We start from the raw sequence: 25,069 nt of genomic DNA, 5'->3' as shown, positions 1-25,069 counted from the left end.
GTGACATCTCCCTCATTTGGTGCTGGGCCACAACTCCTGGTGGACTCTTTACCTCGCTGAGAAAAGAGGCTCAAAGAAGCTAATCGATTGCAATTTAGCCCAACTTGTCACTTCCTCCGTCATCTCCATCCCGCCCTCTCGCATCCCGGGAGGCCATTCAGCATTCCGTTGACATGACAACAAAAAGCGCAGTGGGGACTAGATGATTGATTGCCGTCGTGATGGGACGCCGCCGCTGATAAACTTGTCCAAACACAAGACTCTGTTTCTTCTTGTCATTTGGCCTATAATCACAGCAGATAAGAGTCCGAAGCCACACGCTTGCAATCAATCCGTTGCTGATCGGCCATAAAGTCAGCAGTTATTAATGCAGACTCCCCGCATGACATCACTACATCATCTTAAAATGATGCAGTGACAACAATGTAACGGTCCATTTGCAGTTTGGGACAAACGGTGTACATAAAGAAGCAGAACCATCCTTATACTACTTTTCTGCCTGACCTTGAAGTGAGTGTTTGCCAAGTTCAATTCCATTTGATTGAGGTTTGAATGGATGGGACTCAAGTGCCGCTAAAGATTTCAACCAGTCATTATTCGAGCCGCTCATCTTCACGAGAGTCGCGGGCATGCTGGAGCCAACAACGGCTGCCTTTGGGCAGTAGGCGGGGTACACCCTGATATGGTTACCAGCCAATCACAGGTCAAGAAGAAAACCAACCATTCAAACCAAGGGACAACATAGAATGTTACATTAGCACGCATGCATGTTTTTGGGATGTATTAGGAAACCAGAGTGCTTGGAGAACCCCCACACAGGCACAGGGAGATCATGAAAACTCCACATTGGAGCTTGCCGAGATGCTTAAATTTGGAGGGTTGTCTATTATACGGGAGGGCGTGGAAATCAGGTAAAGCGAAGGTCTCATCAGCAGGCACCATCTCCCGCCAGACAGAACATCGCGGCGACATATACATAAGTGCCTTGGGGAGTAATGGAATACATGTACTAATTTAATTCCCAATACTGTGAATACAGGCACCTGACTGGTCACGGAACACAAACCGGGAAGTGGCGTACTGTACGTTAATGCGACACTGGCGAAGAAAATGACTTTTTGATCAGAATGGCTCATTATTTTGCAGCAAAACAAGACAACAACAAGGAAATTTACTGCTGCATTCAGTGTTCTCCATCCAACATCACATTGGTGACGGTGTGCTGCACCCAGCTAAGTTCACACAATCACATCTCGGGACAATTGAAAGTGATTGTTTAACCTAAAGTACCATACATGTTTTTGGAATATGTGAGAAAATTGGAGGACAATTAAAACATTGACCTACAATTAAATTTTAATCAATAAATCAAATGCAATAAAATATAATAAAAACGAAATAAACATAAAAATTAGGTCAAAGTTAAAAAATGTTTTGAAAAAGCAAATCAAAGACATATAATGCAAGATTATGGCTAAATTAAATTACATAAAAATCAAAAAAGTTGTTGGATTTCAAATATTGAAATTTACCATGTTCAGTAATTGGATTTACTGGATTACCTTTACGTGAGCAAATCAGAATGCCCGATAACAAGAAAAGGAAATAAAGATTGCACATAATAAATTAATTAAAATAGTACAGAAGGAGCAATTCAAATAAAAACCATGCAAGATTAAGTGTAAATTAAATTACATAAAAAAGTAAAAGAGGTTCTTGGAGTTCAAATATTGGAATTAAACATGGTCAGATAGTTACCCCTCTGCTGTCCTTTTTCAGAAGAATATATCCTGGATAATTGTGATGTGAGCAAATCAGAATGCCTGATAACAAACTGTCTGAAATGTAAAGACATGTCCGTGTAAATAAAAGAATAATAAGAATAAACCTGACAGTTCATGAAACGCATCCAAATAAGAGCACAAGAAGAAAAGAGCAGTGAAATATTAATGAGTCTCCCGAGCAATTGCATGCAGGAGCAACCCCCGGTCGCATGAAACGGTTTCACGATGCTAAAATATTAACTCCACACGGGGTTCAATCGATGGTGAGCACATCCACCTCACAGTACAGTGTTCGAATCTGGTCTGTGGCCCTCCGGCGTGGAGCTTGCCTGTTCTCTCCGTGCTTACATTCCCAAAACATGCATTGGAGGTTAATGGAACAAATTGACCTCAGGTGTGCTTGTGAGCACGAATGGTTGTTTGTCTCTCTGTGCCCTGTGATTGGCTGGCAATCAGTTCAGGGTGTATCCCGAAGACAGCTGGGATAGGTTCCACGACCCTTTTGTGAGGATAAGCGGATTAAAAAAATGGATGGATGGATGCATAGTTGAAAAAACACACCCCAACCAAAAAAAAACAACATTTTTTTTAGGATTTAGACGTGGTCCTATCAATAGATGTCTGAATGGTTGAAAACAAAGAGGTGAGGGATGAGAACAAACTGTTCTCCTGTCTCGTCACTCACTGTAAGAAGTAGCACAGCACAAGGGAGGCAAACGGGAGGCACTCAAGGCTGAAAGCCGCCAACAATGAATGGCCATAGTTTGGACAACCCAGAAAAAATCGGAATCGAGGAATGTTTGGAACCGGAGTAATTGAAATTCAAATGACACCCAACCCTGCGCCATGCTATGTTTTGTTCTCAGCCATTTGTATTCATGACGGTGATTCTTTCATTTCCAATAAATTCTGTGCCGAAATGCCACATAATGATGTTTAATATGCCCAATGGCAGCACAAATATGTCTACAATATTCCACACTACAGTCTAGAGTGCAACCAGCGCAACACCCAAACAGATATAGAGTGAAGTGGGTAGATCAAACCAGTGCAGCTTAAGTGAAAAAAAAAAAAGAGAAAAAAAACATCAGAGTAAACATTCTGATTGGTTGGTAACTTTAGAAAATAACTAACACTGGCTGGTGCTCAAAAACGGCCATTTAGAACTCTGGTAATAACTCACAACTCATGGTAACTAGGAATGCGATGTAGTTCTCTCCTGCAAAGACCCCGAAAAAAACAGAAACAGCGTATTAAAATGGAAACGAGCGTCAGCATGTGCGTGCGCTCAGCGCACCGCTGGCAAACTGTCGCAATGACCCTGTTTCTTTATGCCCGGGGCCAAACAGATGATGAAGTTGTTGTGGTCATTGTCTACGTGTAGCATGACACTCAATAAATAAATAAATAGTCTGCATCTTCTGAAATATACAAATAAATACACACACACACACCCACACATATACTGTACATATATATATTATCTGAGCACCATCCATCCATTATCTGAGCAGTTGATGCTTACGAGATCGCAGGCGTGCTGGAGCCTATCCCAGGCCGTCTTCGGGAAGTTGACCCTGAATGGGTTGTCAGCCAATTGCAGGGCACACAAACTATTGGCTTAGTGTTCAATGACAAATGTCAAAGCAGCCATTGCCTTCTTTCTATTTCTGCAAATGTCTTGGTATAGAAAATACGGTACACATATGCGATTGTCAGCTCGTTGTTTTGCTTTTGAGTTGACCCACTTTTTCGCTGTTAGGCGCGTCAGTGTTGGAAAGACGTATTTTATTGTTTCACACACCCTATTATGACAGTGAAGTTCAGTGCACTGTAGGCCGAGGCTTAGATGGAAGGGAGCACCAAGGTCGTTACGATACGGCACTGCTAACGCTCCGTTAACGCATCATGCAACCTCCTACGCCCTATATCACCATTTTGGGAGTTGGGAGTGTTGCACTGAGTTGACTCTTTATTTAGTTGAACAAAGTTAAACCACACTTGCGATCAGTACACCTGCGCATGTGCCTACTTTTGTCTCTCTGTTGATCTCTTCTTTGGATGAGTGGAAGAGACACCGTAACGGGGAACCAGAAATGTAAAATGCTAATTATTCTGCAGGACTCGGAATGTTAGTCCCAGCCCCTCCCCCTCACAAAATAAGAAATATATAAACACACACACACACACACACGACCACGATTTTATCATTGGCCGTCATTTAAATAAGGGGGCAAAAAAAAACATCTTTCATGATGAGTGTTGGGTTTCAACAGCCCCATTAAGCCGTGGGTGGGCTTTTATTTGCTTTGTCACTCGCCGAGTTTTATTTGGCTCCTCACAGTGATATGGCCAGTTCAAGCCGCATGTCGCTGTTGGTAATTTGCTGGGGGTTTTACACTTCCATTTGGAGCGGGGCGCAAACATTATCAGTGTTTGTTTTCCAAAGCCGATCACCGTTAATCCTGTCAACACTTCTCTCACTGTGCTGCCAAAACGTGCAAAGACAAACAACGAGTGGTCGCAGCCACGCGGCGAGAGGTCAAACGTGTTCTAAAGTGTTCATATGTGGTCACACAAAGGTAAAAAGTAAAGTCTTTTTGTTTACATTCTTGCAAACAGGAGGGAGACATTAACGACTACACTTTTGTGGTTGTATAACGACTAATTCTTCTGCACTGAATCAATGCTAAAGCACACAATCTAATTAGGTACACAGTATACAAGTAGCAAACTACGGTCATGATGAATAGATTTAACCTTCATGATGATGAGCCGGTTCATTCAACTCGTGTGTGTGTGTTGTGTGTACAACCTGGAAAGCGCCAAAGGCTAAAATCTCGCCACCCTTTTCCTCATCATGCTGCAGAACTTCATGATTCCAACTTTAACATCCTGGAAGCGTGGAGAAGTAGTTGGGATAATACTGCAAGACCCAACCAGTTCATGGTCCAACCCAACACCGAACCCCCACCTGGCTCAACGCTACCCAGGAAAGCCTGGGTACGACTCAACCGCCTAAGAACTGGGGTAGGCCGTTTCAACGACAACATGTTCTGATGGGGTCTCGTCAAATCACCATTCTGCGACTGTGGACCAGAACTCCAAACTGCAGAACATCTCCTCTACTACTGTCCCATTCATCGACCACCAGATGGCAACTTGAACCTCACAGCACCTAATGAATCCACTGTCCAATGGCTGCAACGTCTGGACATTTAACACCGCAAAGCTGCCATCATACGCGAGAAGAAGTGTGTGTGTGTGTGTGTGTGTGTGTGTGTGTGTGTGTGTGTGTGTGTGCGTGTGTGAGATAAATGTTTAGCGTCGCGCTGAATCTTTTTACAATTTGACAATTTCGAATTTTTAATTTTCAGACAATTACTAAGTTGTGATTTTTTTTAGTTTCTAGAGTATTTTGTGGTGTGGACTGACAATAGGTGATTTATATTAACCACAGAAAATAACACAACATGTTTGGAAAACCACTTAATGATGCAAGGAGATGGTGTCATAACATGCTTAGTGAAATGATGTAATTGGGTCTGGACAAATCATTTCACGTGCTGAAGCCTTTTCTTCTCTGGGCTCAAAATATTTGAGGACTATAACAATCCAGTCAGACATGTTTGTGTTTGAGTCCATCATTCTTCCCCAGCCAGCCAGATGAAATCCCCCACTGCTTTGCCCATACATCAATGTAGAGCTGGCTGTCACGCCACAAACAAATGGCAGCGACCAACCTGAGCGGAAGCAAGATAAATAAACTAAAATATGGCTGCGTCAGCGGCCGCATTAAACTGCGCACACGTCGGGACCAAGTAGGAAGCGTTATGCGCGGATGAATCATTCAACGCTGCACATTTAAGCACAGCTTGGTCTCAAACGCGGGCCTTCACTCGCTTATCTCCATTTTCTGGTTGTTCTGCATATACTTGCTCGTAAACCGCCTCCACAATACACAGGTACACACACACACACACACTACTATTTAATTAAATGCATTGCCAACAATTTCCAGTTTCCCTCCTGATCAACTTAACAAGCTTTGTTCGGTCCAAGTGCTAAAAAGTAGCATAACTCACTGCAATAATTCATGAAACAGTGAAACCTCGAAGGTCAAGCGCAGTCGTAACGGAAACAATGGAACACAAATAACTCAAACTGTCAAACATCATGGGAAAATAGAAAAAAAGAATACACAGTAAATCGGAATTGTTTCAAAGTATGTTTTAATTATTTGTCATCTCTGGAATATTGAATCACATAACTGACTAATTGATACTTAAGTTGAAAAAATACCTCTCTTTAATTGTGCGATTTAAAAATGTGTACATAGAAATATTAAACAAATGTAAGAGATTTCTTTTTTAAATTAAAAATATATATTCCCATGAATAATCATGCATTTATTTGAATTGGAATGAATATCGAAATTAAATGTAGTCAACAAAAGTGCACCGCATTCTACGTTTTAAATTTATTTTTAATTCAAAAATAACTAATAAAAAAATATATGGTGGCGGCATTTGTTTTTGCATGCATAAAAAAGGAATCCAATTATATTTTTGACATTATTTAATTGAGTTTATTTCGAATTAAAAGAAAATGCACTACAGCTTAAAATGGGGTGATTTTTACTCATTTTGTCCATCTATCCATTCTCTGGAATGCAGTTTTTTTTTTGTGAAGGGGGGGGGGGGGGATTGTGTTCCAAAATACATTAAAATTAATATAATTACCACTATCTAATTGCAAGTATTTTAAATAGAAAATGAATATTTAAAACGAGTTCAAAAATTCTATAAACAACTAATTGTGGTTGTTAACAAGTCAGCACAGCTGGATTTCTAACCTTCCAGCTGCACAGACGCCTTGTCACAGGAACCCAATGAATCACTGTCAAATCTCTTGACGTGACGGAATTAGGGGAGGAGTTGTTTGGACGGCCTGGCAACTGGCGCTTCGCCCACACACCTGACATACGTTGCTTCCTCCTTGCCGTTGTCGCTTGCCGTGGCATCCACCCATGAATGAAGTCACTTGAAAGGGAAGACACTTCCCTCCTTTGCGCCACTTTTAAGTGCCAATTTCAAGTCACACTTCGCAACATGGCTAACCTCGTAATTTGCTCATAACAACGTTCGCATATAGAATTGTATTAACTATTTTCAAACAGTGTCAAATAGCTTAGAAAAAAAATGTTTAATGGGTCGTATCTGCCTCAATGACTTATTTCTAACTCTGGACACACCCTATATAATTTAAATGTTGCCAAAAAATACATGTATATTTTTGGACAATATTTGATAATAAATAATTTATTACAAATTTACTCAAGGACGCCAAGGATGCCGGGAACCCCATTTTACAAAACAAACAAACAAACAAACAAAAAAAAACAACAACAATCTTCCACAAGCTGATATGACAAAGATTCCCAGTGTGAACTATATACTTCATAAACCAGATGTGTGTTTGTAAAACAAACAATGGCAAACCCACTGTGTCATCAAGACATTTGAACCGCTAAAAGCACCGCTGCTGTCGACGCTTTCATCCAAATTTGACCTGAATGCAGTGTGAAGAACTTAAGCAGCCAAGCAGGAGAAGTCTTGGCAAGCTTTGTCCATCCAGTAAAAAGATAAGGGAAAAGAGAACACGCTTCCAGCGCCTCCCAGGGGTGCAGAAAACTTTTAATGAAATTAAAACAAAACAAGCAGGACGAGTTGAAAGAAAAGGGCAACCGCTGCTCTGGATCCTTTTGAGGAGCGGCTCAAGCGGCATGAGAACATCATTTTGGCGAGATTGACAGCACAATCGAAGCCGTGACACTGTTTTGGAATGGGGAGCGCGGTGCTTTATATGATAAAAAAACACCCAGGGTTGGAGGGAGCCATGCATACGCCACACTTTCTTCCCTCAAGGCGAGTCGGAGATGTGAATGCTGGGACAAACAACAGCGTGCCTAAAAGGTGTCATGGTTTGCTTTGTCTTTGTTTTGTTCCTTGAGTGTTTCAGCACCAGCTGGGGTGTGGGGCGTCACCTTCCAGCGGTGCACCTGTGCTGGATCAAGGCAATCTGTGCTGCCTACTTAAAGACCTGTCTCCTTTGTCGGACTATTGCTCTTGTTCACCGCTTTGACCATGTGCTTTATGTCTCGTTCATGCTTCTCGTCGCCCTCCTCGTCATAGTCGTTCGGGTTTGTGAGTATTTGTTTAGTCTTGGTATCGCACTTGGTTTTGTTTCTTGTACTAACCTCTATTTGTTTTATGTTCTCGAAAATCATTCTCTCCTTCTAATTGGCAAGCGCTTTGTGTTCTCGTTTGATTTCTCTGGCTCCCTGTTTTGCCAGCACCTTTTGTTGAATACTTTGTCGGTCCCTCGCTTTTCTTTAAATAAACCTTTTTGTCATCGCCATTTATCTGACTCTGCATTTGTGGTATCCACACTCCATTCGGTCTGCTATCAGACCTCAACCTGTCAAAAGGACATATTGGGGGGACCTCATTATTTGAGTGAATCTTAATGTAGCACACGATGTAGTTAAAACCTATTTTATTGTAATTGGAGTGCATATCAACGTATCAAATGTTATTGTAATTAATTTCATTGCATTACATCGTTATTGATGAAAAATAAATCAATGTGGTTAGGTAGCCCTTAGGTCATCTAGCACGCAGACCACGCTGATGGAAACGGTCTGACGTGACACTTGGGTGCCTCTCACCTCCCTTAAACATGCCTGGAGTTGAGTGACAATCATCACCCGGTTTCTCAGAGCATTGTTCAGAATGTAGCGGTCATCAGCATGGGATGTGGCCAAAGGTCCACTCCTTCATCTTTCTGTGACTCTGTTCCAGTCTCTCTGTATCTCTGCTGCAACCTGCTGATGTCACTCTAAGCTCAGTGGTCACTTCCGTCTGAGAACGTCCAGTTTGAAGCATCACAATGGCAACGTACTGTTGATCCATTGTTCGGTGTCGTCTTTGGTCTCAGCATGTCAAAATGTGACCCTTGTTTACTCCAGTATGTGCGAAGTAGTTGGGCTAACCTTTGTTTGCCACCTGTTGTAGCTTTTTTTTTTATTTATTTATTTTTTTCACCGATTGATTTTATTAGCATGGCAGCAAGGGAGCGACTTTATTAGCAGAGCTGACACAGAATGAAAGACGCGAGCACGACAGTGGCTGCCAATAAAAGTCCGCGCGAGCCAGTGGCCGCTTGATTCCCTGTTTTTATTCTTCCCGGGTTGGTGCTCGAGTCGTTTGAAAAGCGTCTTTCATGCTGTACTTTGCCAGTAGGGTCACGCTCAGCAGGTAATAATTTCTGCACGCTAACAGCTAATTCTCAATCTGCCCAGCGCAGCTGCACAGGAAATCGGGGAAAAGGAGCCCTCCCGCTTCCCGACACGTCTCATTACGGCGTATATGTGAAAACACTCGTGACGGGAGGCGCTCGTATGTATTTGCTTATTAACGACGACGCACGATAAATAAGCTTAGCAGTCACTCTCGGTAATGTTTTCAATCACAAATGCCAGTCAAGCCGCACTGCCATGCATTTCTCCAATTAAACAGTAAAGCAATTAAAGTCTATCTGCGACGCATTGGGCCGAGCACTGCAAATTTAATTAAGAGGCATGACACGTCAAGCTCAACCAGGAATGCTTACATACAAATACTCACGTCTCTTGAGTGGCTGTCGACCCATCCGGTTTGAACTTCAAGTTCATTACTACAGAGCTGTTGATATCTTTGAAAATGGGTCTTAAAGCAGATTTTGTTCCTACTGTGATGTAACGATTAGAGCTGGTCACGTTAATGACTCAGATCTTTCTACAGAATCAGGAGTCCGAGGTTTTCCAGATGTGAGAAAACCTCTGGCTGGCCACTGCTACATACACAAATTAAAAGACTCACCCAAAAAACAACAAACAAAAAAAGCACGCTCTGTTGATTCCTAAAGTATTGGTTGACTGCGTTAGCAGATTCACCGCAGACTTGGATGATGCGGTTAAGTTGTGCGATATCTGAGCTTATGGTATTGATCAGTACCAAGTAAATACTGAAGCCAGTATTCACTGATACCAATACCAAGTCCTTTTCGGTTCATAAAATGTTTTGGTATTTAATATCATTTATCCTATTAAATACTGTTTTATGCAAATTGTCCTTTCTTGTTGGGTCCCTAATGATGCCATAATATAATATCTTCAATGGAATCAAACCTGGGCTCTTGTTTTGAGTCGCACATGCAGTAGTAATCTTCATATTCAGACTCACTGTCTCTTTTCCACACTCACACAAACATCGGCCACTGAATTTCCTCTAGACCAGTGGTTCTTAACTTGGGTTCGATCGAACCCTCGGGGTTCGGTCGTGCCTCTGCCATGGAGGGTAAGCCACACTCGACTCCACATGTCACTTAGTTATGACACGCCCGCTTGGCCATCACTGGCTGCAGAAGATCACATTACATTGCTTGTCCAATCAGTGGTGTGGGAAATTTAGTTAGTTAGCTTCGTAATCAACGTGTGACGGTCGTGATAGTACGTCGTACAATTAAAAAAGAAAAACAGTACTTATCTCTTTAAATTGTATTTAATTTTTTTAATAAATGCATTTTTTTAATATCTTGAATTTGAAAAAAAAATATGTATTAATTTTTCACTGATGAAGGGTTCGGTGAATGTGCATATTAACTGGTTGGGTTCGGTACCTCTAAGAAGGTTGCTCCACTGCTCTAGACACTTTCTCCTCACTTGTTTTGATTTGATTCTTTATTCTCACAATGATTAGCTTATTTACCATTGTTTTGGTTTCCTTTCCGCTGGCCTCGCACTGCGGGTCAGAGAGCACGCAAGAGGAAACGTTGCACTCTCTGTTGGCGGACAATATAATTGCATTTAACTTCAGTGTGCCCATTTTACTGATGCATCTGCTGAAAAGGGAACGTGCGAGAAATCCATGAGAAAACAAAAGAAGTAAATGTAAAGGGTGGATACTAGTGCTTTGGTATTGATACGATACAGAGACTCACTTAAGTATCAATTCTATCAACACTTAGATCGATCTGCACATCCCCATGATTCAGACATTGTTTCGCTGACTCGAGTTACTGGGCTTCACGAGTGACGAGAGTGGACACACAGGGTAACTTTGCACCACTATTTGCATCAACCTATCACCATACGTTGCAGGTATAGATTGCTGAAGGAGGTTACATGAATTGTAGTAATTCAATAACTTTCTGACCAATTAAGTGGAATTGTTTAGTTTCCTGTGACGCCCTTGATGATCTCTCACGGCACAATGAGCAGACTAAGATGCATCCGTTTAAAATAGGGGTCAGGAACCTATGGCTCGTGAGCCATATATGGCTCTTTTGATGATTGCATCTGGCTCGCAGATATAAAATATTCTCGCTTGTTTATTAATGCATCCATCGATTGATTTTTCACTGCTCATTTCCTTGTTCGGGCTGCAGTTGGCTCCAGGAGCCATTTTGACTGGATGATACTGGCCAACGGAGGCCGCTGCTGTGGAAACAGGTATACACCCCCTTTTGAATCAACCCGCTCCGCCATTAGCTCAAAGCTAATCCTAAGCGAGTAAGATGGCGAAAAGAAAAAAAGATGACGAGTTTGGTAGACTTTGGGACGAATGGACCAAAGGATTCGCCTTTGTGGAAAGAACAGGTTCTGCGGTGTGTCTGATTTGCAATGACAAAACACCATCAATGAAACGGTCGAATGCAGAGCGGCACTTTGACACACCCCATGCTACGTTCGCATCAAAATACTGTGCGAGAGACGGCCGAAAGGAAGCGTGCAACCTACTGAGCAGGGTGCAAGCTAGCCAGCAGTAACTTCGCGTATGGACCCGGCAAGATGACTTTCATTCCGATAGTTTTGCTCGATTTTTAACAATCGTGAGGAACGGAAAACCATTCACATTAAGGGTGAGTATTATCACAAAATTCTTTTAAAGCATACATTCAGAGGCTTATTAAACTGGCATTTTGTTGAAATCACTTTTAAAATACAGATATGTATATATATATATATATATATATATATATATATATATAGAGAGAGAGAGAGAGAGAGAGAGAGGGGTGTTCACACGGCAAGATTTGCTCCGGTGCTACACCGGCGCTGCGGCAGTAGAGCGTTCACACGTGCAAATTTGCTCTGGCATAGCCCCGGAAAACAGCTTACACCGGAGCAAATTTGATGCACCTCAGGGAGGTGGTTTAAAAATTTGCTCCAGAGCAAATGCTCGTTTGCGTGGCAGCACCGATGTAAAATGGTACGTGCGAAAGCTACAATTTGCTCCGGAGCAAATGCTCGTTTGCGAGGGGCGAGTAGCCTCGCTACGGATGAGAAGAGTTGATTACGTACGGCGAGAATGCGTTGTTTTCGTGCTCTGTCGGACTTCCGTCATGTGTTTGTTTAATAACGACACAAGACAAGGCTGGTAACAGTAGCAAGCACCTCTTGGGTTATACCATCTCAACTAGAAGGGGGGGGGGGATCGTCCCCAAACGTCATCTTTCCTTTTGTAGGAGACTGGACTGTCTCGGAGTTGTTTGTGTAGTTTGTTCCTTTGTTGTGTGTTCACATCCCCCCGTCCCCCATATAATTTATTTTGTGATTTCCTCTCTTGATTTTTCTGTTTGGCGCATTACATTTTTGCTTTTCTGAGTGTCATTGAAGTCATCGTTGATTTACGTTCTCGGGGTGGTCACTCTCGAGCAGAAGGCACGGAGACCGAGAAGGAGAAGGATGTAACTGTACAGTAGTTGCTTGAGTTGTGTATACGTTTTAAAAAGAACCAACACGACAGCTCATTTGTTTTCTGTCGTTTTGCTCCGCTGCAGAAACTGCCGTGTGAACGCAAGTGGAGCTGCACTGACGCTGCGCCGGTGCTAATACGCTCAGGGGCTTTGTACGTGTGAACGCTCCACAAAATTTGCTCCGGTGTAAAATATATCGGTGCAGCGCCGGAGCAAATGTGTACCGTGTGAACACCCCTTATATGGCTCTCACTGAAATACATTTCCAAATATTTTGCTTTTATAGCTCTCTTAGTCAAAAAGGTTCTCGACCCATGGTTTAAAAGGTTCACCGATTTTTGATTCAGTAGAGTCAGTGGAAACACTTAAGATGCAATTGCTTGGGTCATAGTTTTTCCAATTGTATCTCATCATCATTGTAGTCAATTGTATTGTGTCGCATCGGAATTGGATCGAATTGTTATTCAAGTGAATAGTAGTTGATTATATCGTAATTAGACAAAATTCTAGAATATTGCTTTAGAGTTAATTGTATGGCATTTCACATTGGAGTGAGTTCGTGAGTTGAGTTACTGAGCGAGTGGGGTTTTGCTAATTGAATTCAGTGACTCAATCTAGTTGCTTCAACGCGGACGTGAAAGATTCAGATTCATCGGTTCACCGATGAAAGTCGGCGGACTCGTCGGAAACACCGCAAACTCCAATCATTTTATTGTATCGTCTCATAAACTCAAGTTTGCAGACTCACTCGGAATAATGCAGATTTAAATTCTTTGATTTTAGTGGTTCGGTTTGTTGTGCATTGGAGTGAATTGTTTTGTAATGCGTCGCAATTGGAGTGGGTCATAGGTTATGCAATTGCAGTTGAGTGAACCTCATTCATTGTATGTGATCGGTGTTACAGTGAATCATTTTGTATTGCAATTGGAGGGGAATCTGATGCATTGATTTGGGAGTGAATGACAGTATATTGTATCACAGACAGACACGGGTGGTTCAGATGGATCAGTTCATGGACCACCGTTCGCTGATTTACTGAAATGCTATCAACGCCATTTGCTTGTATTGTTTCACTGATTTAAGTAGCCAGACTCATGCCAACCCCAATCAGGATACTTTAAATAAGCCACGTCATGACCTATAAGCTACCTGGGAAAAGATCTGCCAATTTATTTGTCAAGCTCCATGTAACAATAATCATGTCAAAACCTAAAAGCTAAGCAGACTTGCCTGTTGTTGGATGCTCGGGGTACATTAGCATTGGTGTCTGATAACCGTCACCTGAATAAAATGTATAACATTAACTGCATGGCAACATAAAGTCTCCTCTTGTTTTGTCCCAATACTTTTGTCTAGAAAGTGCTTGTTTACACGTTTGTGTTTACTCTGCTTCAGAGGCCTGTTTGAAAAGATGCATGAATAAATTATCACATTAATTACAACGATGGCCCCGATAACGACATTCATTTACTCAGAAGCCAGATAACAAGCAAGCTATGTCATCTTGCGCTTTATGTGTGTGTGTGTGTGTGTGTGTGTGTGTGTGTGTGTGTGTGTGTGTGTGTGTGTGTGAGTGCAACGTTCCGACCGCAGTCAATTATACCACGTTACACTGTGACCTTATCCAAAGTGACAAACAGCCAATTTCTTTTTTCACGCCAGTCTGTACGCGTGGATCACCTTTTCTTATTTAGTGACTTGCCTCTAAATGCCACATTTGTCGCCAGCCATCCCAGAGGAGTCGTCCGCTCAGCCATTGATTGTGGCTAAAATGTGACGAGAATCCACACAGGATGTCACTGTGTGTGGTTTATTTCTCAGTAGGTGAACATATCACCAATGAATCTTATCATATAAATGCATGACTAAATTTGTGTGGTCTGAGTCACTCACTAAAGTGATGTTATTCAACAAGAGACATTTGAATCAATGTTTCTCATAACGAGTGAAGTCTGGGAATCCAGTCCTCGGAGTCCCTGTTTTTTTCCAATGAGTCGATTAACTCACGACAGTCTCACAAACACACTGACTCATATGAGTCAGCGCTGTTTCCAGTGGTTCTTTGAAACAAAATCATCTTAGTCTGCTGTCATTTTGGTGAATCCTTAAGTCAATGAATCAATTTTTATCATGAGTATGCTATAACAGTCACCTGATTCAAATGAATGATCTGAGTCTGCCACATTTCATCCGAACTTTAGTCAAGTCTCCCCTATTCAATTGACAAATCTGAGTGAAAGTTAGTCTGTGAGTCCGATTTAACTGATTTATCAGAGTCCACTAAATTTCTGTGAAACCTGCTATAACCTAAGCCAGCTCCCCAATTCAACCAAATTAATGAATCAGTGTCCCGTTTCAATTGAATTATCTAAAGCCACATGTTTCTAGTGAGTTCAAACTCTTGTCAATCTCGCAATACAACTGCTTTATATGAATCCACTGTTTTAATCATGCCTTCAAATGTAGTCAATAAACCGGATCAGATGACATCCACTTTTTTTTTCTGGTGAGTCCATTAGACTAATTCAGTCTCAAATTTCAACTAATTCATCAGTGTCAATGATATTACCAGTTCACTACCTTAAATCAGTCAACCGATCCAACTGCATAATCCGAGTCCACTTTGTGTCCGCAAACTCCAACCAGCCTCCCAATTCACTGGACTCATATGAGTCCACTGTTTCTCTGAGTCCATCAAAATCAAGTCATTAATAATTTGAGTCCACTCAGTTTCCAGTGAGCAAGCTCATGCGCCTTGTCTATTGAGCAGCAACCAGCCAACAGACTCATAGGATTAGACAAATACACTACATTTCTCGTGACTATTACTGTATTTGGCCAAGCATGCTGTTGACATGTCTTAGACGGTGTATTATTTCTACTCGTTCTTTAGTAATGTACACCACAAAACAGCCTTGGATTGAAGCAAGTGGTTGACTTTATTTAAATGGAATACAAATATTTGCACTTAGATCGCACTGTTTGCCCAAGTAAGTAAAAGTGATGCGAGTGCACTTTGTGTACAGAGCAGTTTGGTTGCGTGCTCATCATACATTAACAAGACACAACAGGATTGTATGCAAGCAAGAAAGTGCAACTGCAGTAAATATACCTACTGGCAGTTACAGCACACTAGGATTCGCAGCTATTTGGAATCGTCTTAGCCTCTCACGGCGACCGTATCTTGACATAGCCAGATACATTATTACCATTGATCTCTGTCACTGATGCTTTTCAATGGTGGAAAGCGTCGCATGAAAGATGTATTTCCTGACACCTGCTGAGTGGAGTAGTTTTTTTTTTCCTCCATTTTTTAAGAGTGGATTTAGGCTGCCATTGAAGATGCATGGCGTATCATATGCGGATGCAGCTGGATGAACAGCAGAATCATAAAGGCGGTCTCTGTGGCGGATGGAGGCATCATTGCTCCCTGTCACCCTCTATGAGGTATCAGCCACTCAGTCGATGTCGTTTGTGCTTTGTTTATGTGTGAGATTCACATGAATAAACTACACCAGTTTATTTCAATAAATGGAGAAAAAGTGAGATCACATTATTTGCCACTAGATTATTTCTAGTTGTTCTTCTTATTTCGGTAAAAAATAGGTTGTTGATCTAGTTATCATAATTGGCCAGGAATGGTTGCATCACAGTAATTACATGACAAGTCTCCTTTTATGCTTGAGAAACAGAAAACAGAAATAAAGTATCTTAAAGTCTGGACATTCTTTGAGATAACTGTACTGCTGTGTCATTTGTTAAATTCGCATGACTTATGGTTGTCATGTTGTTAAAAAAATGAAATTGTGCGAAATTCTGACAGGAAAATTCAAGCCAATGCCAGCGACATGCTAAATTTCTTGACCGTCATTAAATTCACATGATCACTACTTTTGCCAGTTATTAGTTTTCCCCAACCTTGCACAAGAGAAATCACCAAGAGGACTCGAGCGAAACCGCAAATTCAGAACGGTGTCAATAATGCAGTGTTGGAATGAGCTAACACACGGATGTAAACAGTGATCATTTAGTGCATACATGTAGAATGCAAATCAGAGCTTGAACTCACAAAGTCTTTTGCATGCATGAATGCATGTATGTTGTGTTTGCATGTTTGCATGCAAAAACAAAACATCAACACATGCTCATTTATGCATACAGGAAAGTAGGTTGAGAAAAGCACACGTCGATTTATTTATTTTTTTCAGGTGTGCATAGTTGGTTTAGCGCTGGTCCGCCATGTTGGCCGAGCAGTTCGTTGCCAGGCAGATTGAAGCCCTGCAATGCATAAAGTGCCCTCACTCGCGTAAAAGCAATTGGCAACCATTTGGTGCAATCGAACAGATAGCAGGTAGTCAGTCATCGTGCTGAACAGCAAGCTGCAATATCAGAGTGCATTGTGGGTATTCTCCTTACTACTGCCGTTCTCCCTGTGGGTTTTCTTCCCGTTGTGTGTTTGTTTGTGTTGGCTGTTGTTTTTCCGCACAGGAAAATAGCAGGCGCCTAATTAAGTCTTGGAGGGGGAGAAAGAAGCTGCTTAGCTAGGCTGTGAGCGACGAACGCAAACTGAAAGGAAGAAAAAAACATCAAAGCTGAATACAGAGGCCATCCAATTATGTACGCTAATTCAGTGTCTCTCAACTTTTTTTTTCTCAAGCCAAGGCGTATATTGTACATAAGGAAAATCTCACTGCACACTGCCAGAAAAAAGGGCACAAAAAGTAAATTTACTGAAATATTGACTGAATAGCCACCTTTCACAATAGAAATGAACAGAATGAGTAGATGTAATCCAGTCAAATGCTCAATCCCGCTCAGGCACGGATGAGGTCTATCGGTCCTGTTTATTCCTATTGTACAAAATCACTATTAACACAAACAACTGAGAGAAGAGCAATTGCAGGAATTGCATAATATGCAGCACACTACACTGATCGCAAAATGACCAAGCACGTTGTTGACTGTGGATTATTTGGAGTGGCTCTGTTTTTTCGATGGTGTCAATTATCATTCATTACTGCCAAGAGGATGCATTGTATTTGTCGTGACACATACGTTGCCAATGTCTGACCGACTGCTCACTGCACTTTTCTTTGACTCCATGGATTAAAACAACACTTAGAATTTAAGAGTTTTTTTTTATCACTGCTTTTTTAAACTCAGCAAATGTTGCTTGTTGCTTACATTTGTTCCTGTTTCATCATGAGTGTGATATGCATTATTATTCATATACATGAATTTTATTGAATGAAACCCTGACTGTGGATGCAATGAGAAACAATATTTTGTTTGCTTTGCTTTGATTAACTCCTCTTTCATGTATACCTGCTTCAAACAACAAAGTGGATGCAGGAAAGTGGTTCAGATTGCACAGTTGTCTGTGTCATAGGTGTTGTCTTGTATTATTTTGTCATTTTATGTTAACTTTTCTTTTGATGGCGGTGCAGGCACCCGCAGCGGCTCCTCTTGTTGCAAGTTGTCTTGAGAGGGAAGACATTTCGTCTGTGCTGTATGTTGCACATACAGCACATTTGACAATAAAGTTGTCCTTGATTTGACAATGAAGGACGCATGCACAGCCACCCCTGGCTCCTCCTCACTGAAGTGTTGTGTCACCCAGGCCACCCCACTGAAAGATTTCTGGCTATGCCCCTGAATCCAAGTCTCAAAAAATGTAAACTTTCCACTTATTCAAATTTTTTTCGGATTGTCGTTTACCTTGCTATTGTTTTGTTGAGAGACACGAGATAGACGTCCATCAGGCCTAAAGTAGGCCATCAGGGATGACAGCGCCATAGCACAACGCAGCATTGGCCAAGAAGATGATGACACTCACGGTCACGAAGGTTCTCAGTAAATATCAAGCTCATCTCCATCACACTTGACAGCAACTAAAAAAAAAAAAACTGCTCAATGTTGTCTATCCTCATTCTGAAAATATACGCACGGTTTGTAGATGGATATGTATATAACAATAAGTGAATGTGGTCCACAAGAAGAGCAGAACTGGTAATAGGCCATTTTAGTGGTATTTAACATTTAAAATTGAAGGTTAGTTTCCTTCTTTTGAAAAGAGCTCCTTGTCTGGTAAAGCAATTTAACTATGGCCCATTCAAACTGGAACTATTTAAGTCTCAGGCATGTTTAAATTAATAACACTAATACATAGATATTTAATTCTATTATGAGGTGGGCGGCAGGGTGATCTAAGGGTTAGCACGTCGGCCTTACGATGCTGAGGTGCAGGGTTCAATTCTGGCTCAGGCCTTCCTGTGCGGAGTTTTCATGTTCTCCGTGTGCCTGCATGGGTTTTCTCCGGATACTTTGGTTTCCTCCCACATTCCAAAAACATGTATGGCGGGTTCTGGTACACTCTAAATTGTCCCTCGGTGTGATTATGAGCGTGAATGGTTATTCGTCTAAGTGTGCCCTGCTGGCAACCAGTTCAAGTCAAGTCAAGTCAAGTCAACAGTATTTATAGAGCACTTTCAAACAGCCATCGCTGCATACAAAGTGCTGTACATGGAGCAATTTAACATGCACAATAAACAGTAAGACAAATCGGTAATAAAGGCGGTAGAAAGCACCAAACAGTAAAACCAAGAACAAATCTAAGTCATGCTGAGTCGAATGCCAAAGAATACAAGTGAGTTTTGAGGAGGGTTTTGAAGATGGGCAGCGAGGAGGCTTGCCGAATGTTTAGTGGGAGGTCATTCCAGAGAGAGGGACCAGCAACAGAAAAGGCTCGATCCCCTCTGAGCCTCAGTTTAGTTCTTGGTACTTCTAATAAAGTCTGGTCCACAGACCTGAGGCGCCGGGCAGGTGTGTAGGGGCGGATGAGCTCAGAGAGGTAAGGTGGCGCGAGATTATTCAGAGATTTGAAAACAAATAAGAGGATCTTGAAAATAACTCTAAAATGAATGGGGAGCCAGTGAAGGGATGCCAGAGTAGGAGTTATGTGCTCCCTCTTACGAGTACCAGTCAAGAGGCGAGCGGCGGCATTCTGGACCAGCTGAAGGCGCTTAATGGAGGACTGGCTGACTCCAAAGTAAAGGGCATTGCAGTAATCGAGCCGGGATGTGACAAAGGCATGAATTACCATCTCAAAGTGTTCATGTGAGAGGAGAGGTTTTATTTTGGCCAGCTGTCTAAGGTGAAAGAAGCTGGATTTAACAACGGCACCAATTTGCCGATCGAGTTTGAAATCACTGTCCAGTTTAAGGCCCAAGTTTGAGACTGTTGACTTAAGATAAGGAGACAGGGGGCCCAAGTCTACAGGATGGAATGTACAAGGGCCACTGGGACCAAACAATATCACCTCTGTCTTCTTTTCATTGAATCTCAAGAAATTTTGTGCCATCCAGGTTTTGATTTCTTCCAGACAGGATAGGAGTGGCCTTAATGAGAAGGTGTCTTTCTTGCTCAGTGGGACATAGATCTGGCAGTCATCTGCATAGCAGTGGAAGGGAATACCATGTTTCCTTAAGATGGAACCCAATGGGAGCAGATACAGCGAGAACAGCAGAGGCCCCAGAATTGAGCCCTGTGGAACACCACATGACAGGGGAGCAGTGCGTGACTCAGAGCAGCCAAGGCTGACACAGAAGGTTCTGTCAGCTAAATAGGACCTAAACCACTCAAGAGCACTGCCGCCAATGCCCACCAAGTGCTGCAAACGAGACAGCAGAATACTGTGATCCACTGTATCAAATGCTGCAGTTAAGTCCAATAAAACTAGACACACGTGGTCTCCAGAGTCATTTGCCAGGAGGATGTCATTAGAAACGCGTAACAGGGCTGACTCCGTGCTATGCATCGTCTTGAAACCTGACTGGAAGACCTCCAAGATGTTATGTTCATCCAAGAACATTTTCAACTGCATGTGCACGACTTTTTCCAGAATTTTGGAAATGAAAGGCAGCTTGGAAATGGGCCTGAAACTTGACAGCACATCTGGATCAAGGCCAGCTTTCTTGATCAAGGGTTGGACCACAGCATGTTTAAACTGTTGGGGAACTACACCAGAAGAGAGGCTGCTGTTGATGATATCCAAGACTGATGCGCCAACACTCGGGAGAACCTCCTGAAAGAAGTGCGGGGGAAGAGAGTCGCAAGGGGAGCCAGATGGCTTTGTCTGGCGAACTACATCCTCCAAAAGCGCCAAGGACACAGTTTCAAAAGAATTTAGCACAGCTGAACATGGAACATGGACAGAGGGGTCAGATGCGGTATTTGAGACCGGAGTCCTAGCTGTAGAGACCTTACCAATGAAAAACTGAAGGAATCTGTTGCACATCTCGGGTGAAGAATCCGAGCAAGTAGGCAGAGGGGGTTTGAGTACAGAATCTATTGTTTTAAATAGTGCGCGTGGGTTGTGACGGTTAGCTTGAATAAGGTCCGACAGATATTCTCTTTTGGCCTCTTTTACTGTGAGCTGGTAGTTACGCCAGCAGTCTTTCCAAATTTGATAAGAGGCATGCAATTTGTCATTTTTCCACTTGCGTTCGGCTTTGCGACACCCCTGCCTAGCTGCGCGGGTAATGTCGTTAAACCATGGCTCGGGTTTAGGTTTTGGGAGCACAGTTTTTGAAGGAGCCACCAAATCCAGGATGGCACAGCATGATGAGTTGAACCAAGAGGTGAGTTCCTCTGTGTTAGACGAGGATACGCAAAGGTTATTAAAGGCATCAGAGAAACGACCAGCAGTGCGAGGGTTAAAAATTCGGCGTTTAAAACTAGGAGCGGCAGATTTCACAGCAGCACGCGATAAGACTACGTCAAATAAAACTGCCATGTGATCAGAAATCCCATTTTCAAGGACTTCCAGATTTGACACCGGTAGACCATAAGCAAGGACAAGGTCTAAAATATGACCTTGTTCATGTGTCGGGCTGGTCACATACTGCACGAAATTAAAAGAGTCGATAAGTCTTAAGAAGTCCTTTGCTAGCGTTTTTTCCGGACAGCACACATGGATATTAAAATCCCCCATTAGGAGGATATGATCATATCTCAGCCTGATTTCCGCAAGAAAGGTTGAAAAGTCGCTTAAAAAGTCTTTGTTGTATTTAGGAGGACGGTAAATGACAGCACAGAGCACCGGGAAAACACGACCGACTTCAAAGAAGGTTGCTTCAAAGCTGGTGGCCGATGTGGTGAATGTGCACCGTTAGTTCAGGGTGTACCCCGCCTACTACCCGAAGTCAGGTGGGATTGGCTGCAGCATGCCTGTGACCCTTGAGAGGATAAACAGATTAGAAAATTGATGAATGGATGGATATTATTAGGTTTTGGTAACTATAACCAATTCACTTTTTTTTCCTCTGCCCAACTCAGTTAAAGTGATGCAAGATAAAAAAACAGAGCGACTCCGCCTTCCCCACCACACACACACACACACACACACACACACACACACACAAACATACACACATTTAGCTGCCAGCGTTGCTCTTGTGTCTGAAAATAACACCTGTGGCTTAGTAAAGATCTAACTTTTTTGAAAATGTTTATTTATTGATCAGACGTGTAAGAATACATTGAATTTTTCGTTATGGTACAGAAGCAAATGTACATGACATTTGACTGCTTCGTACTCAAGGCACCGGACTGTGGTGGGAAATTGTTCCCAATAAATTGCATTTTTTTTCGTTTCATTTTAACTGTCATTACTTATGTAATTATTCAAGATACACACTGTTTTAAGTTTGTCTCACTTCAATGTTTTTTTTTAAATAAAATAAGATAACTTATTCCCCCTGACCCCCCAAAACACTTGTCAGAACTTCCACTTACAAGTCAACATGCAGAATTGAATTACTCAAACTCTGAACTGTAATGCTCAACTATTGAGATGGTTAGTAATGAAGTATGTATTTAGATATTTCTGATTCAGACTGTTTTTGTTTGTTTGTTTGTTTTTTTATAAAGAAACATGGCTTAGGTATCAGGGTGGTTCTTTTTTTACCGTTGAAAACAGTTCCAGGTGTCTTAATATCAGTTATGTGACTTGATTTTCATCTAAACACCTGAAGAATCAAGAGCAACATGGAATGCATTTTCTTTCATGGCGGCAGCACTTCATTACCATGCCACCGCATTAAACTTAAGTGCGCATGCAGGGGTTACACCGCCAAATCCACATTTCTCCCAATCAACGATGTGCTGCTTATTGGACGTACACACCCATCTGCCCAAGAGATACACTTTCAGAAATAGGCAACAAGATTTAGGTGGTTGTTTAAATTCACACTTCATGGGAAGGAAGACACTCCTGAAAGCCAATTAATTATGTCTGAACAATCAAAATGTCACTTTTACATTATATGTCTCCTTAAGATTGCAATTCTTTTAAAAAGAAGCAAACAGGTATTGCTCATTAAATTCAAGTTAGGTAACATTTACATGAGCTATCATCCTCTACAAAGTGGCAAAAAAAAAACCTTGATTCCACAGGCTTGCTCTCAAACATTCTTCTTCCCTTTTAAGACATGAAAATGCGACAGCAGATATAATCAGACCACATTCGACTGATATGTGGGCCAAAAGGAAAAACAATAACAGAAAACAACAAATCTCATGTCAGCGGGCACACTCGACTGCGTCGTGCAATTAAAAGTCTCGCGTGGGACCGCTGAGCTGCGATCAGACGTGCCTTGACTGCTGTTTTGCAGAGAACATGCTGTACAAGTCTATTAGAGTATTAGTTCCACCAGTTCTCAGCAAATTTGTCGTTTGTATGACCATGAAAAATCTGATAACTGGGAAAATCTGACACGTCAACATGCACTTCATAAATGAAAAAAAGACCCTGGTTGATATCACAGCTGATATTTTCTGAAAACTCAAACAACCAGAATGGCTGAGCAACTCTTGAGAATGTTGGAGTGGTTCTTCTCGTGTTAGATGCAACCACCTAATGCCATGTTGCTACTTTTGGGGGGTGATTTACTTTTTTATTTATTTTAGTTCACTTGACCATTTAAAATGATTAGAATATGTTCTGTATCGATTCAGTCAGGCATTTTTGAGATTTTGTTGTGGTTCTGTTCATACACTATATTAGGTCAGGGACAGAAAGGGTAACTGCTTCATGCTCGATGCACATGTCTACATCATGGTTGCAGCTCAACGTTTAGTGAGCCAATGCCAAGGCGTTCACCTAAAAGTGTGATCCGAGTCGAGAACCACCACATAGTCATAATTCAGCATTCGCAAAGTCACCTTTGCACATTTGTTTCTCAAATCTATCTTCCATTTTCCACTGAAAAACACATAATTGCTGCTTTGTTCTCAGGACAAAGCAATATAATTATTACTTTGTTGCCATTTGTGCGATCTTGGTGCCAATACAACTCTGTTGAGGTCAGGTCCCCTTATTCACAAAGGGTTTCAATGGGCTTCACATGCCCACTAAGCTAGTTGAGAGTGTCTCGGGGCGTTGACTTTGAGACACTACCACAAGGTCCACCAAACAAAGCCAAATCCAATGAAGTTGGGACTTTCGGTTAAACATCAATAAAAACACAATACATTGATAGGCAAATCATGTTCAAACTATATTTAATTGAATACACTCCAAAGACAAGATCATTATTATTCAAACTGACAAACATCATTGTTTTTTTTATCAAATAATCATCAACTTTCATGGCTGCAACACGTTCATCTTTGCCCCAGAGGACACAATGTCCATAATTTCCAAAAACAATTTGAAATGTGGACTTGTCAGACCACATAACACATTTCCACTTTGCATCAGTCCTTCTGAGATGAACTCGGGCACAGAGAAGCCGATGGCATTTTGAGGTGTGGGTGATAAATGGCTTTTGCTTTTTTGCATAGTCGAGTTTTAACTATGTAGCCTGTTCACCTGCGGGACGTTGCCAACAGGTGTTTGATGAGCATTCGTCAATTCTCTCATTTTTGCCACCTGTCCCGGCTTTTTTTGGATATGTTGCAGCCATAAAATTCTAAGTTTGACATTATTTGCTAAAACCAATAGTTTATCAGTTTTAACATTAAATATCTTTGTAGTGTATTCAATTAAATATAAATATAATAAGGATGAATATGACTTGAATACCGTTACATTCCGTTTTTATCTATGTGTAACACAACATCCCAACTTCATTGGAATTGGGTTTGCATCATGGAACAAAATGTTAGTGCCACATGCTGCAGTTGTAACATTCTAAAACACCATTATCAGAAGTCAGACTGTTTACAAGAAATCCCATCATCTCATGATTTCATGGCGAAGTGCTGCGGGTCCAAAAAAGGCACTAGCAGTAATTTTATACTGAGTGCTGGTGTGGCAAATGTATGAAAAGGGAGGGGGGGGGGGGGGGGGAGCATCTTTGGTAAGCTGAAGTTCAATATGTGGCAAGTGAATAAAGAAGAAGCAAGTCAGTCTGACCTCAGTTTAACACTTGTGGTACTTTGTCATTTTCTGGTTCGCTTAAAAGGCTCCACAAGTTGTGTGT

General features: G+C 41.7%; 1 protein-coding gene and 1 long non-coding RNA gene across 3 annotated transcripts in view; one reads left to right on the top strand and one right to left on the bottom strand.

The window, feature by feature from the left end:
- lingo2 (leucine rich repeat and Ig domain containing 2) overlaps nucleotides 1-25,069 on the bottom strand; it is a 210,943-nt gene that overhangs the window by 68,174 nt on the left and 117,700 nt on the right. The gene's annotated exons all lie outside the window — the stretch shown is intronic.
- Nucleotides 1-25,069, top strand: part of LOC147208577 (uncharacterized) — a 160,705-nt gene that overhangs the window by 96,823 nt on the left and 38,813 nt on the right. The gene's annotated exons all lie outside the window — the stretch shown is intronic.

Source organism: Hippocampus guttulatus, chromosome 2 (genome assembly GCF_054856545.1).
Source record: "Hippocampus guttulatus isolate MCC_2025c chromosome 2, RoL_Hgut_1.0, whole genome shotgun sequence".
In the NCBI taxonomy this organism is placed as follows: domain Eukaryota; kingdom Metazoa; phylum Chordata; class Actinopteri; order Syngnathiformes; family Syngnathidae; genus Hippocampus; species Hippocampus guttulatus.
Note: the sequence above shows the minus strand (reverse complement) of the source record. Positions and strands in the feature narration are given on the sequence as shown.